This window comes from Capsicum annuum, chromosome 9 (genome assembly GCF_002878395.1).
Source record: "Capsicum annuum cultivar UCD-10X-F1 chromosome 9, UCD10Xv1.1, whole genome shotgun sequence".
Taxonomy (NCBI): Eukaryota; Viridiplantae; Streptophyta; class Magnoliopsida; order Solanales; family Solanaceae; genus Capsicum; species Capsicum annuum.
This window is the reverse complement of record NC_061119.1, coordinates 194,555,573-194,572,383: the sequence shown is the minus strand read 5'-3', so window position 1 is coordinate 194,572,383 and position 16,811 is coordinate 194,555,573. Positions and strand designations below refer to the sequence as shown.

Genomic DNA, 16,811 nt, shown 5'->3' with positions numbered 1-16,811 from the left:
TTTTAAATTTAAAGTAGAAAACTAGAAATTCAATTTAAAATTTTAAATCGTTAAATGAAAAAAAAATAAAAAACAAGGACTAAGGAGTGAATGAATTTGGGGAATTTTATTGATTGCAAAATGATCCAAAATTTATAATTTACATGAATGAAAAATCTATAAATTATGCATCATTTTTTCCAACTCATTCATGTTAATATTAATGGGAACTTGCATAGGATAGTCGAAGTCAACGGGGGCAAAACCATGCATTGGACTTGATTCTGCTGAGTTCTCCCGTGAAGTCATAATTTCTTCAAGTTTCAGCTCGTCGCTCGGCTCTGGTTCCATTCCTTGGTTTCTTCTTTTCGCTCTAATCCAATCTCTGAGGCAAACTAGAACATTCATTGCATTGCTTCCCAATGAGTGTCGTTTGTCTCCAAGCTGCTGTCGTCCCTGACTAAAGGCGCTCTCTGATGCAACGGTTGACATTGGAACATTCAAGATATCTCTAGCTAATCTTGAAAGCACAGGATATTGTGTTTCATTACTCCTCCACCAATCCAACGTGTTAATCCGTCGTCTGCGCTCCTCTGGTGCCGTCCGAAGATAATATTTCAGCTCTTCCCGATAAGTTGATGTGTAAGTTCTCTCATCAACACTGTTCCAACAATTTAAATCATAAAATGAATCAGAAAAACCACTATGTGCTGGCATTTTAGAAGATGATGGCTCCTCGGGAGGATGAGGAGCGACAGTTGGAGTGATATTTGTAGGTACGGCTAAATCAAATAAATCAGCATAGTGATTATATAATTTTTCTATGTAATCCTTTGCATCAGCCGTAGCCGTCCACAAATCAGGTTGTACTTGTTCAGAATCATGGTTAGTATTTATTTCTAAGTTAGTATAAATAAGAGTACTAAAGTGACACATATGATTATATTTCATGCACGGATTTAGCATAGCACCAACCAAGTAAATAGGGGGAATCGAAAAAAAATATCTTTTAAATTTCGTAAACATGGCGCCAACAACTTCTTTATTTTTATATTCTTTGAGCAAACCAGAAATATCGGCTATATATGCCAAAATATTACAACCAGTAGGATAATAAGCACCGAAAAATTCAACTGTAGCTACATAATTTTTTTTTAAAAACTTAAAAAGATCATTAATTACAACCCAATCAGAATTATGTAGCATGCAATCAGCAGAATCAGCAAATGAACTGCAATGTTGATTAATAGCTAGTGTAATAGGAATTCTATATTTATAACAAGTTTTTAAAAATTCATATGTAGAATTCCATCTAGTATCAATTTCCTCAGGCATCAAAATCGGTGTAAGTCCATTTTCTTGACATTTAACTTTAAATTCTCTAATTCTCGATCTACGATTATTTCCTTGAATAAAACCAACGGCAAGACGAATTTTTTCAATATAAAGCTCAAAAAAGTCAAGACCATCTTTTACAATTAAATTATATATATGATATGCACACTTAATATGAAAAATTTTAGGCAAGGACGGAGATAGCGTAGATTTTATTTTTTGTTATAGTAGTCTTGTCGTTAGAAGCATTATCAAAAACAATACATAAAATTTTATTTTCGATACCATAATATCCGATAATTTTAACAATAGAATCAGCAATAAATTGTCCAGTATGTTTACGATCTTCATCATATAAAAAAGCAACAATACGTTTTTGCATCACGAAATTACTATCCATCCAATGACAAGTAACGGTTAAATAATCTTTTTTATTTACAGCACGACCAAGATCAGAAGTTAGGGACAATCTACATTGAATATTTTTTTAACAATGTTGATAAATAAAAACAATATTGTGAATGGAGTCTAAAAATATCAGACCGACAAGTAGTTCTAGGAATACCATTAAACATAGGATTATAAATTGCTTGTATATAACGAATAAAGGCATCAAAAGAAGGAAAACTAAAACGCAAACAACCCACAGCTACCATTTTAGCTATTTCTTCCCTGTCCCTCAATTTTTTATACTTCTTCGCTACGTGACTGGTTGCTGGGTCCATTCTAGTTTGCGTTGACCCACCAACATCCCCACCACCTTTTGCAATATTTAACTCTCTTTTGTGATCTTCAGCTACATGTTTCATTAACGTACCCGTACCCCTTGCTTGCCTCCACTTCTATGCTTATATATTTGTTGACAAATATTGCATTGCACCTCAATATCTGATATACGTTCAAAAAATTGCCATGCAATACTAGTTCTTTTACGAGGTTTTGGGGCACTGGGAGGACGGAAAGGGAGATTAACTGATTCAGATCTAACGTTAGCATCTCCTACTGCGGGTGTCTCAACAATATTTTCATTATCTTCATCTAAATTAACCGCATCTACTTCATTTTCTTCTTCTATACCGTAATTTTCCTGAGCTTCTACATAATCCATATCGTGAGCACCTACACCTATTTCTTCCTCAAAAGGTGTACCAAGCGGTACCGGAGGCAAAGGCACACGGGTATATCTACTACTTGAACTACCTCTACCGCTAGTAATTCGCTTTTTACTACCACTACCGCTTCCGGGACAAAAAATTTTAACACCTTTAGTAGCGAGGTTTCTTAATTTATCCATAATATAAATTAAATTAAACTAAAAATATTCAAAATACACAAATATAATAAAATTAAATATTAAACAATTAATAGAATAAATAAAAATTAAACGTAAGAGATGGAACGACAATACCAAATTTTGGAAGTATCCGAAGATTGCGACTTAAGAAACTTCCGCTCGTACTTTGTAAACGAAAAATTAAAAATTAAAGTGAACACTTAAAGAAATTAAATATATTGAATATTTGAGAATTGAGAATTGATATTTGAGAGAGAATGAGATTTGAAAGAGTGAAAAATTGTGTGAAAATGGATTTGAAGTTGTAGGGTATTTATAGATTTATTTTTGGGATTAAAAAATATTTTTTAAAGTTTTTTTTTTTTTTAATAAATGGGCCCAAACTAGCCGTTTGGACCCAAAAAATGGCTATATAGCCGTTGGGCCAACGGCTAGTTTGGCCCAAAATCCAAAATATCTTTTTTTTTTAAAATTTTCTGGGTCGGGCCGGGCCGATTAACCGGCCGGCCTGGATCGGGCTTGGTCCGGGCTGGGTTAGCCGGGCCCATTTTAATAAAATAACCGGCCTGGGACCCAGAACCCTAAAGCCCTAGGGCTTATCGGGCCGGGTCAAATCGGACCGGGTTAGGTACTAGGGTCAGGCCGGGCCAGGTCGGGCCGGATCGGTCCGGCACGCTTGACACCCCTAATTGAACCCCATTTGACGAAAAATTATAATATTTATATATTACTAAAATGACTTATAATGTATGTATAATATATGTCAAACCCCTTCAGTTAATTTTTCTTTAAATTGTAAACCTCCTTCATGGAAATTCTGTCTCCGCCTCTGAGTCTAGCATGAGGTTATGCCAAGTGGCGCCTTGAAAACTAACATCTTACAATAAAAAGTATTTTATAGATTATGAATTAATTCATATTTATTTCATATCTATATATATAATAAAATAAAGAAGTTTGCATAAAATTATTCCAAGTGACATATTGAGAACTAGCCACTTGATATTTTGGCAATAAAAATCTATTTTCTTGGCAATACAATTTATTTTACTGATTAATTATTTATTTTATATATAAATTTTTAAATTTTCATAACTATATATATAAAATAGAAAAGAAGTTTGCATAAAATTATGCCAAGTGGCATATTGTGAACTAACCACTTGGTATTTTGGCAACAAAAATCTATTTTCTGGGCAACAAAATTTATTTTACTGATTAATTATTTATTTATTTTATATATATATTTTTAAATTTTCATATCTATTTTCATATTGTGGTAAAAAATATTTAATGAACACTATTATTTATTTTTATTCTATTATATCATATTTTCATATTGTGATAATTATTTAAATATTTTCATAGTGGTAAAAAAATAATTATTTATATATTTCAACTCTTTATATATAATAAAGCAAAATGTTTGATGAATACTTTTGTTTATTTTTATTCTGTTATTTGATATTGTGATAAAATAATTAGAATTATTTCAAATTATTTCTAATTCCATGCCACTTCATCTTTCTTTGTAAATTTTCCTAGAATTTCATGTAATTTACTTTCCATGAACCTCTTCTAATTGTATAGTTTAATTTTATTTAATTGATTGTTTTAGCTACCTTAATAATTTCGGGAAGGACTTAATAAGGTAGAAAATTATTCTGGTCATTAGTTACAGATTTATTTATATATATATTTTTTTAAAAATTTAGTATATTCTATATCTTTTGAATATTTAATTTTTTATTAGTTTAATTTTAGGAAAACATTGATTTGGTTAGTTAAAAAAAAGGAAGGACTTAAATAAGGTAGAAAATTATTTTGGTCATTAGTTACAGATTTATTTATATATATACATATATATATATATATATTTTAAAATAATTTTAGTATATTGTATATCTTTTGAATACTTAATTTGTTATTAGTTTAATTTCAGGAAAACATTGATTTGGATAGTTAAAAAAAGGTAACTCTCTTTCAATTAGGTCAAATTATAGATATTATTTAAATAAAATAAATAAATTAATAATAAAAAATCAATAAAATTTTAAATAATTTTCTGTTTCTGTGTTACTTCATCTTTCTTTGTAACTTTTCCTAGCATATCACGAAATTTATTTTACATAAATCTCTCCTAATTATATAGTTTGATTTTATTTAATTGATTATTTAATAACAACTATAATTTTGGAAAGGATTCCAATGAGGTAGCAAATGTTTTAATTAAAATAAAGAAATTTAATAATAAAACAAATACATAAATAATAAATAATTTTATATTCCATAAATCCCTCCTAATTGTATTATTTGATTTTATTTAATTGATTATTTAATTACATCTATAATGTCGAAAAGGATTCAAAATAAGGCAGCAAATTGTTTTTCCCCTAATAATTGATTTATTTATTTTGAGAAAAAAATAATTTGGTGTGTTTTACATCTTTTCAAGTTTAATTCGTTATTAGTTTAGTTTTAGAAAAGGAATATTAATTTGATTAGATTAAAAAAAGATTATTTGATATTGTGATAAAAAATAATTAGAGTTGACTCCTATTAATGAACACTATTATAATTATTTATATATTTCACACTGTGGTAAAAAAAATTAAGTTTGACTTCTATTTAATTAGTACATAGATTATTTCATAGATATGTAAGACTTTAACATATTCACATAAAAGTTCCGTCAATTACTCCTAAATATATATTCCAATCAAGCCATAGGAGTAATCCCACAATTTGTATTCTAATTTTCAAATATATATTCCAATCAATCAAGTGATTTAAGAAGATCATCCGTCAATTACTCCTAATTCCACTATCATTAAGAGTAATTCCACAATTTGTATTCCAAATATATATTCCAATCAAGCTATAGTAGTAATTCCACAATCTGTATTCCTTCCAAATATATATTCCAATCAATCAAGTGATTTAAGAAAATCATCCTAATTACTACCATGGATGACTATGGTAAGTGAGTCGTATCTATATTACATCAAACCTTTACACTGCCAATCAGTACCATATATGGCTATGGTAAGTGCTACTAAATTATAATACAACTAATCATGAGACAATAATTTTATATGCAACCTTTTGCCGTGTAAACTCTGCTTTTTTGATCAATGAGGTAGCTCTACTAATTTCGGCAAAAGAAGGCTTCACTGGTCTCCTCGCAACATCTAAAGGTTATCAACCTAGAAAGGAGGAGTGCCCTTCGATAGCAGACGACCTTGAGTGCTCTTCCAGAGATGAGCTTCTTAAAGTTGACAGTGAGGGACGTTGTCTGATAACCGATCATGGTCATTTTGGTGAGCACATGATATTTACGAAATCAATAGGGATGTCTGATTCTTAATATGAATCATGGTCTAAACCTTTTGTTCCAAGCCTTCTCCTTTTTATTTTCTGACTCACTATGTGATATAACTCTTCAATTTTTTATTTTTTTTAAATTTTCTTTAATGATTTGTCCCACATTCATAAATTTATTTTCTACCATAGTTTGGTGATTGAAAAATATTTTCTTCTTGCAGTTCTATTTAATATATACGGACCCAGAGATGTTCAAAATGACCCTGAGAGAATTCTATTTAAACTCACTTTTTTCAGGATGTTAGAGATAATCGATTCCTAATTTGTTTTTCAAGTTATGAGAACCTGAGAAATGATATTTTCTCCTATTTTCAAATATAGAATAAACTTTTGCTTTATTTATGAGGATGTCTTTCACCAAATATGTAAGGAATTCTGTATTCTTATGCATTGTGTTTGCTTTCTCTCGTGGTGGTATGTCCATGACAAAGGTTTATTGAAGTTTTAATTGCACCAACTAATTTGGGATCAGGGAATAGTTGATCTAGATGTTAACAAAAATAATATTGCTCTCACAAACAACATTAAATATCTATCAATAAAGTGGGTGCAAAGATTTAGAAAATGAATCTGAGTACTTTGGAATCCTCTTTCTACAATGTTGTGGGAATCCCATGATAGTTGCCTTATTGTTGTCATTTACCTAGGAATCAAAGTCTCGATCCAAGCATGACTGTATATTTATGAGTTATCGAAAATTTCATATATTTTATTCTTTTCTAACTCTGTTAAAAATAAAATATTTTGGAATATTCCTCAACATACAGGTGTATCGGTTGATATGTTTAAGCTTATCACATTCTTTTGATATGATATAGTAAGGGATCCCCTCACTGAGCTTCAGACGTTACTAGCTTTACTTTACAAACATTGCGTGTAGTTGAAAGACCTGATGCGAGTAGTTGAATAATACCGTCACATTTGCATAACTCTTTGTATAAATTGACTATTTCATCTTAGAGTTGTCTCTCATTTTGGCCTCTCCTTCATTCCAGCTGCATGGTTATTACTTTTCTCAACTTCTTTATCTTAAAATTTCTTGTTCGCTGGAAATATTGTTTACAATAGAAAGTCTACTACTGCTTTCATATTACTAGGATTTGGAGTATTCAGGAAGAATGTATTTAGGTTACCTGGTGATTAGAAAATCGGCCAGAAGCACAAAGATTTCTAGTTTCTATATGGTTTGGAATCTAAACTCTTAAGTTGCTTTTGCAGTAGTTGTGTTCTTTTTACCAACATAGGCATATCAAATATCTTTTCGAATTAAGAATTGGTATGGCTGTGGGTTTTTTCGGCCAAATGAAAGTTATATCCTAAACATAGCATCTCTAAAGAATTTACTTTCTGGTTTGGAATCTAAACTCTTAAGTTGCTTTTGCAGTAGTTGTGTTTATCAAAGTATGAAATTTTTGATATGAATATAAAAGCATAGAAGACCCTAATAAAGTTGTGCCGCTAGAATAGAGAATTAAAAGTTTTTCGTATGGACTTCAAGTTGTTCCTATATCCTCTGTTGAGTTGGAGGCTGTAAACTTCAAACCTCAGAAAAGTGTGGAGCTTCTAGGATTCACAGATACTACAAATATAATGCGGAATATTTTGTTTCTTGAGTACTATCTACACAGTTTTTTTTCTGGTTGATATTTGAATAGGAAGGAATGTCTTGTGCTGTTTGTCTTTTCAATCTTCATACAATAATACTTTTTTTACTTAGGCATTACTACCCGAAAGATGTAAATACCTTCATAGGAGAACCTGGCAACAAAAAAGCCATCCTTGCACCTTTTGCTTTGGCAAGGGTAATGAAGAAAATAAACAAAGTAGCAATTGTCCAATGTGTATGGAGGCAAGGACAGGGTAATGTTGTTGTTAGGGTCCTAACTCCAAATGTCTCTGACAAGGATAATACTGTAAATATGATTTAAATTTTCAACTCTTAATTATTCTTCTCTTAGATTGTTGACATTCTCTTGGACCATTGCTTGCAACCTGATTTATTTTACTTCAATGTTCTTCCCTTTGCTGAGGATGTTCGGTAGTTTCACTTTTCTTCTTTTAGCTATCTGCCTTCATCAGTGCATCCAAATGAAAAGCAATAAGAGGTGGCAGATAAATTAGTTCAGATGTTGTATCTTGCACCACCTGGAATACAGAAAGTGTTGCCTCCTAACTTTACACCTAATCTTGTTTTAGAGGTATGGCGTCATGATATTTACAGAGTATTGTTGAGTTTTCCTTTTAGCTGGAGTATTACTTTACATGGTATGGAACCAAGGATTTCTATTGAGTAGTTTCTTTTTGATGGTTTCTAATATTGCACGTGTGATTTATATTTCTATGGTGCAGATACATATAATAACTGTTGTAGATACATATATCAAACTTCATTTTGAATTAGGAATTGGTATGGCTGTGGTTGTGGGTTTTTTCGACCAAATGAATGTTATATCCTAAACATAGCATCACTAAAGAATTTGCTTTCTGGTTTAGAATCTGAACTCTTAAGTTGTTTTTGCAGAGTTGTGTTTATCAAAGTATAAAATTGTAGATATGACATAGTAAGGGATCCCCTCGCTGAGCTTCAGACATTACTAGCTTTACTTTACAAACATTGCGAGTAGTTGAAGAACCTGATACGGGTAGTTGAACTTGGAGCGTTTGCATATGCCCCAGGTAGCAATTGAGGAAATTGGAGTTGTCCACCGGCAGCAAGATATCATGTATTCTTATTAATCTAAATCATGAACCAATCAAGAATAACTTCTCAAACATCATGCTGTAAAATACCTATCCGTCTCTCTGCACTAGTTAGGCATTGATTTGTAAACCTTGTCCACTAGAGGCTGGTAATGCGACGAGTAAAGGAGGATTGGCAGGGGTTGCAGGCTGATCAACTGACACAATAGCACTATTGTTGTTATCCATGCCAAGGTCAAGTAAATCAGGCAGTGCAAGAGCTGCAGGTGCAGCTGGTTGCCGTGCTGTAGGATGCCGAGCATTAGCTGTACTGGATGGCGGTGATGCACCACTTTCTGCTACAAGAGTAGGAGAATTAGAATAACCCTGTTCACCTATATCGGCATACTCTTTATCCTCAGTTTTTTGAGTGGTCTTCACACAGTGATAAATGCTTCTGGAGGCTTATTATAGACAGAGGATAAAATGAAAATATTGGAAAGAGGTTCGTCAAGAAGAGTAGTATCAAGTTTACCCCCATGTTTATTTTATAAGTCAATTTCACGCCTAAAAGAAGCGTGTTCATGTACCTAGCCAAGTTCAGGGAACATAAGATAATTTACTTTTATCTTAATCAATTCAAGAAGGACACTGATACAACGCTCAACATCCCTCTCTAATTTGATGGTACAACAGCCAATAGCTCGGATAACTTTTCTAACAAAGTCAACATCCACTTTCTTGGCATAGTCCTTGAATGTATGTAGCGCCTGGTCTATGTTTCTGCCTGAAGTAAGTTTTATCATGATTTCTAAATTCTCCTTTTTTTCACATATATAGGATCATTATACTTGCAAAAGAATACCATGATTTCATGTGCAAGGATTATCGGATGCTTTTGTATAATGAGGTTTGTGTTCCTTAAAGCAACATATTGAATTTCAGGTGAGGCTTGTGTTCCTTAAAGCAATATATTGAATTTCAGGCTTTGCTAAAAGCAATGTTAGAAAAGGAGGAGCCAACTTCTTACAAAGGTTCCTAACCACATCAGTGTTGGTGATTAGTTCCATCTGTTGGAGTATCATCTTCACAGATGAAAGTACAACAATGCAATTTTAAAGTTGTAATCGTGAAATGACTCGCTCCATAATGTTTTCAGCTTCACGAGCATCAATTGCTTTGTACTTGAAAAGGGTATCCAGTATAAATACTTGACCCCACTCAGTGCATTTATTCAGAGCAATTAGAAGCTTTGAAAGTGTATGGCTGGTGATCTCAAAGATGGGTCTGATACTACTTTCTTGGATTTCTGCAAGAGCAGTAATAGCATTTGCAACAACCATATGATTATTGTCAGATATTAAGTCCTTGAGAGTATCCCGAAAATCACTATCTTCCACAAGCTCGGCATTTATGTCATAGACCTTAGCAACATAGATAACTGTTGTTTTATGAACTTAAGCAACATAGATAGTTGTTGTATTATCACACATGCTTTGGTTTTCATTAGTTACTTTGATACCCTTTTGCAAGTGAAAATGGCGGTGCCACCTCTTAATTTTTGGTAAGTGTGTTATATCGGTTACTCTGATCACCTCGATTTTTTGTCTCTGTTGGAATGTGAACCTGAAATCTCAAGTTCTCAAGCCACGTACTTCATTGATTACTAGACCACACCTTTGAAAGTAACACAACTAAGAGTGATTGCAAGTATTGTCCTCATGAATAAAGATCATAAAAATTGGTGGTATTTAAGTTATTACACAATTTCTTTCTTGGAGAAACAAAAAGATATTATGCCGAGAGTGAGAGTACTGCTTTGAAATCCAGTCCACAGTTAAAACAACAACATAATACTTAGTGTAATTCCATAACTGGTGTCGGGAGAGGGTGGTGTATACACAGTCTTACGCCTAACTTTGTGTTGGTGTAATATACCACAAATAACAATAATTATTACAGTTAGAAATAAAATGAACAAAAATAAAGAAAATAAGATCATCTTCTACTCGACTGAGGCGCGGGTATCTCGCTTTCTTTAAGGAGATTCAAGCCCACTGCGGCATAATCTACACCGATCCAGCAGTAGCATATACACCAACACTTTGAAAAGATAGAATAGTTATTCCCGATAGACCTTTAGCTTAAGTAAAACACATTAAGGATATTGAGACCTATGAAAATAGATATAGGTAAAAACATTAGCAAGTTTTAGGACTCTACAACCAGCAGTTCATTCCCTTAATTCACTCTCTTATATATTGCAAGAGAAAAGTAGTTCATTGTAAAATACTGAGAAATTAAGCTTAGAATAAAGAATCTATACTAACAAATGGCTTAATCAAGTCTATAAATGAGTAAGTGCATTCAATTTGAAATCGTAACAAAATTAACTTGCATCACCAATCTAATAAAAAATAAAGTTCGCACGTTTACCTCTCCCCAAGGGTTCGTATTGCCTGCTCTGCACTTTTGAGTTGTAGCGACTGATCTTCTCTATGAAAAACTTTTAGTTCTTTCAATCAAAACTTGCTTCTTTGAGAAGAAGAATGACTCAGACTCTTCATATCTATTAAACAATCGATGAAATATTCAGTCCCAAGATTGTTACCATTATCTTTCTCTTTTTTTTTTCTCTTTACAATAATCCGCGCATCACGCGGGTAAGTATACTAGTTGTGGTAAAAACAACTAAGTTTGACCAAAAAGTCATTCCAAAATAAAAAAAAATCATCTCTTAAAAGATTTAAATAATTAATCTAAATAATATAAAAATAATATATAATAATAATAATAATAATAATAGTAATAATAACAATAATAATAATAATAATAATAATAATAATAATAATAATAATAATAATAATAAAGGAGAATAGTTTATCCTAATTATGCCAAGTGACTCTTGTGAACTACCATCTTACAACAAAAATCTATTTTGTAGATTATTAACTAATCCATATTTATTTCATATTGTACGAGAAAAAATAACTATGCTTGACCCAAAAGACATTCCAAAATAAAAACTATTATGAAAACATGTCATCTCTTAAACAATTTTGACATTTCAAAACAAAAACTATTTTATAGATTATTTAATCATTTAAGATTCATTCCATATTTTTTCATATTTTACGGCAAAAAATAAATAAGCTTAACTCCCATTGGATGAAAAAAAATTAAGATTAACCTCTATTGGATGAAAACAACTTAGATTTTTCCTTAAAATTGTCTTCTTGAATATATATATATATATATATATTTTTTTTTTTTTTTACATTCGTGCAAAATTTTTGTGAGGATTATTAAGGAAAATAGGTTTTTGTTGTAAGATGTTAGTTCACAAGAGTCACTTGACATAATTAGGATAAACTATTCTCCTTTATTATTATTATTTATATATATATATATATATATATTATTTTTTATATTATTTAGATTAATTATTTACATCTTTTAAGAGATGATATATTTTTATTTTGGAATGACTTTTTGGTCAAACTTAGTTGTTTTTACCACAATATGAAATAAATATGAATTAATTAATAATCTATAAAATATTTTTTACTGTAAGATGTTAGTTTTCAAGGCGCCACTTGGCATAACCTCATGCTAGACTTGGAGGCAGAGCCAGAATTTCCATGAATGAGGTTTAAAATTTAAAAAAAAATTAACTGAAGGGGTCTGTCATATATTATACATACATTATAAGTAATTTTAGTAATATATAAGTATTATAATTTTTTGTCAAATGGGGTTCTGTGAACCCCCATTTTACATGTTGGCTCCGCCCCTGGTTAGACTATTCTCCTTTATTAACAAAAACCTATTTTGTAGATTATTAACTAATCCATATTTATTTCATTTTGTACGGGAAAAAATAACTATGCTTAACCCAAAAGTCATTCCAAAATAAAAACTATTATGAAAACATGTCATCTCTTAAACTATTTTGACATTTTACAATAAAAACTATTTTATAGATTATTTAATCATTTAAGATTCATTCCATATTTTTTCATATTTTACGGCAAAAAATAAATAAGCTTAACTCCCATTGGATGAAAAAAAATTAAGATTAACCTCTATTGGATGAAAACAACTTAGATTTTTCCTTAAAATTGTCTTCTTGAATATATATACATACATACATACATACATACATACATACACACACACACACACACACATATATATATATATATATATATATATATATATATTTACATTCATGCAAAAGTTTTGTGAGGATTATTATTATTAAAATTTATGATGCCACAATCATGTATTAGTTAATTAACTAGAATCAAACAATTTATATAGAAAAGAATATAGTTATTCCAAAATAAAAATATAATTGAAAAAATATTTCATCCCTAAAAATATGTGTACAATATAAATTATGATATTATGTAAAAAAAATATGATGTCATTACAATCAAGTTAATCAAGAAAGTATTATGGAAAAAAAATTATTAGTGAATAATCAATTTGTAAGAAAAAATAATTATGAACAAAAAGTCATCCCAAATAAAAATATTTTGAAAAATATGACATCCCTTAAAATATGGAAATAATTAATTTAAACAATATAATCTCGAGGGGCTGGTCCGACCAGAACCGGAGGGACTGGTGGTGGAATGAAGAAGTTAAGAAGAAGGTGGAGATTAAGAAGATGACTTATGCTAAGTTGGTGGAGAGTAAGGATGATGAGGAGAAGAGGATGAACTAGGATGTGTACAAGTTAGCTAGGAAGGAAGCTAAGCTTGCTGTTACGATAGCTAAGACAATAACTTTTAAGAGTTTGTATGCAAGTTTAGAGAAGAGAGACGGGGAGAAGAGGTTTTATAGGATGATTAAGGCTAAGGAGCGGAGGGACTGTGATCTTGACCAAGTGAAGTGCATCAAGAGGGAGGATGAAAAAGTATTAGTAGATGACGTTCACATTAAGAGAAGGTGACAATTGTATTTTCATAGACTCTTAAATGACGAAGGGGATAAGGATATTTTGTTAGGAAGTTGAAGCACTCTGAGGGTTGTTGTTATTTCAGTTTTTGTAGACGTAGAATGGTTGAGGAGGTCATTGAGGCTACTTGTAATATGCGTAGGGGTAGGGCGATGGGGCTGGACGAGATCCCGGTAGAGTTTTGAAAGTTTTTGGGCGGGGCTGGTTTGAGGTGGCTGATCGGATTTTTAATGGCATTTTCAATACTAGGAAGATGCCTGAGGCTTGGATATGGAGTATGATGATCCCCCTGTACAAGAACAAGGGTGACATTCAGAGTTGCAACAACTACAGGGGTATCAAGTTGTTGAGTCACACTATAAAAATTTGGGAGAGAGCGATCGAGCGGAGGATGAGGAGGATTGTATCTATTCCAGAGAATTAAGTTGATTTTATGTCCGGTAACTCAACAAAAAAGGCAATTCACCTTGTGCGGACACTAGTAGAGATGTATAGGGAGAGAAAATGGGACTTGCACATAGTGTTCACCGACATGGAGAAGGCATACAATAAAGTCCTTAGGGAGGTTCTTTGGAGATGCTTGGAGGTTAGAGGAGTTCCAGTGGCATACATCAGAGCAATTAAGGACATGTATGATGGAGCGAAGACTCGAGTGAGGATAGTGGGAGGGGATTCAGAGCATTTTCCTATTTTGATAGGGTTGCACCATGGATTGACTCTTAGTTCATTTTTTTTTGCCTTAGTGATTGGTTTTTTTATGCGACATATTCAAGGTGAGGTGCCTTGTTGTATGCTATTTTTGAATGATGTAGTTTTGATTTATGAGACCCAGGAGGGGTTTGATGATAAATTTGAAGTTTGGAGAAAATCCTAGAGTCTAATCAGGTTGAGTAGAACAAAGATGTATTCTTGGAATGCAGGTTTAGTGACACGACTCAGGAGGACGAGATATACTGAAGTTAGATTTGCAAGTTGTCGATAAGAGGGATAGATTTAAGTATCTTGGGTCTATGATCCAGAGGAATGGAGATATTGATGAGGATGCCACACACTGAATAGGGGTGGGGTGGATGAAATGGAGGCTTGCTTTGAATGTTATGTGCGATAAGAAAGTGCCCCCCCCAAACTTAAGGAAAAGTTCTATAAAGTGGCGGTACATTTGGCTATTATGATGTATGGAGCGGAGTGCTGGCCAATCAAGAACTCCTACATTCAGAAGTTGAAGGTAGTAGAAATGAGGATGTTGTGGCGTATGTGTGGACTTACTAGGGGTAATAAGGTAAGAAATAAGATTATTCAAGTAAAGGTGGTATTGGCCTCAATGGAGGAAAAGATGCGCGAAGTGAGGTTGAGTTTGGGCCTTTGGTGAGGAGGGGAGTAGATGCCCAGTTCAGAGGTGTGAGAGATTAGCTTTGGATGGTTTCAGGTGGGGCAAAGATAGGATGGAGAAGTACTGCAGGGAGGTGATTAGGCATAACATGGATATTAAGTTTAGCTTAGCTGATCTCCAAGCCTGAAAATTAAAGATCTAGATGCCATACCCCTGATTTTTGGTTAAAGTTTTTTTGTGCTAACATAGCTTCGCAAAACTTTAAACCGTGCAGCTGTAATGCCCCTTAAGGGGTATACTCTTGTGCAAATTCGCTTACTGCCCCCTTTAACACCCCCTTACTTTCTTGTTGTTGTTGTTGCATGAGCTTTAATCCTTCTAGTTCTCACCCGTAATGTAGGAATATATGATTTATCTATGTTTATAATTCTCCTGCATGTCGCTGGTAACTTCATGAAATGCTTGAATTCTTATACATGCATGTTGTTGATAGCTAGATTAGCTAAGTAATCTTCCATCTGATTACACTATCTGAAAAAATAATTTACTTGAACTTGTTGTCTGCTTTTTTCACAGTGAATATACTCCATTATTTCTGCAATTTGCCATGGTACTTTCCACACTCTTTGTATGATATTTCTCAAGGTTAAAGAGTCTGTTTCCAATACCATTTGTTTAAACCCCTTGACTGTACTGATCTTCAAAGCTTCATAAACTGCCCTTGACCCAGCCTCCATATTAGTCATAATTCTTACTCCCTTTGCCCGTGCATATATCAAATTACCCTTGTCATCCCTTATACAAAATCCATAAGCACCTTCTCTTGTATTTCGTTTGCTGGCTCCATCAGAGTTGCATTTTATTTTTCCATCTTCAGGAAAGTTTCAGTACACAATATGATGATATATTTTAGGCTTATATGAACCTAGTATATTTACCATGTCTACCCACTGCTTTCCCAACACTTGAATCCCTGCTATAAGCATCATCGCCATTCTTTGTATGTTTGTTTCAACCTGCTGGACCATTCCCTCAAAGGATATATTTTCTCCATGTTTCATCTTGTTTCTCCTCTTCCATATTTCCTATAATATTAAATCCAGAATTGCTCTAGAAACTTTATGAGCTTCGCTCGGTGCTTTAGAAATCTATCAATTCCTCACTGCTTGCATGAGATTTACAGCCTTAATCTTCTCACCTGCACAAATAGCAACATACATCAATAACTGTTGAGCTATGGGGGTTGTTCGAAATAAATATCCCATTGTTTCTTGCTTCACATTATCATAACACCAGCACTTTGATACTATTTTAATCCTTATCCTCATCAAATTATCATCAGTGGTTATTCGACCTTTCCTAGCTCTTCAAAAAAATAAATTAATCTTGAAAGGAATACCCTTCACCCGAATCATATCAAATATCTCATTCTTCTCCCTTCTATGCCTCATTATTTCCCAGGCACTTTTAACTGTAAAATTTCCACTTGTGTTGAACATCCTCCATGCTTTATCTTGTTCATCATCTTTCATCAAAAGGGAAATATTATCAATTATATAACCTACCATTTCCTATAAAATATTTTGTGACAACTTTTATATATTCCACTGTCCATTTGAAATAAAAGCCTTCACTTCAACTTTCACATCCAAAACCTCCCCTTCTTTCACATAATATAAAGCCGCTTGCTTCGTCTAATTGTCATACCAAAAACTACTCTCACCTGATTTTATCTACCACCATATATTGTGTTCCTCTTCTTCTCTGATTTGTATTACCTTTCTCCAAACATGTGATGTTCCAAAAACTTGATCCAACAATGGATGCCACTTTTTGCAATACTT

At 32.5% G+C, this 16,811-nt stretch overlaps 1 pseudogene; it reads right to left on the bottom strand.

Annotated features, from left to right (window-relative positions):
* Nucleotides 1–8,711: 8,711 nt before the first annotated feature.
* LOC107841226 lies at nt 8,712–16,535 on the bottom strand (annotated as a pseudogene).
* Nucleotides 16,536–16,811: the final 276 nt, after the last annotated feature.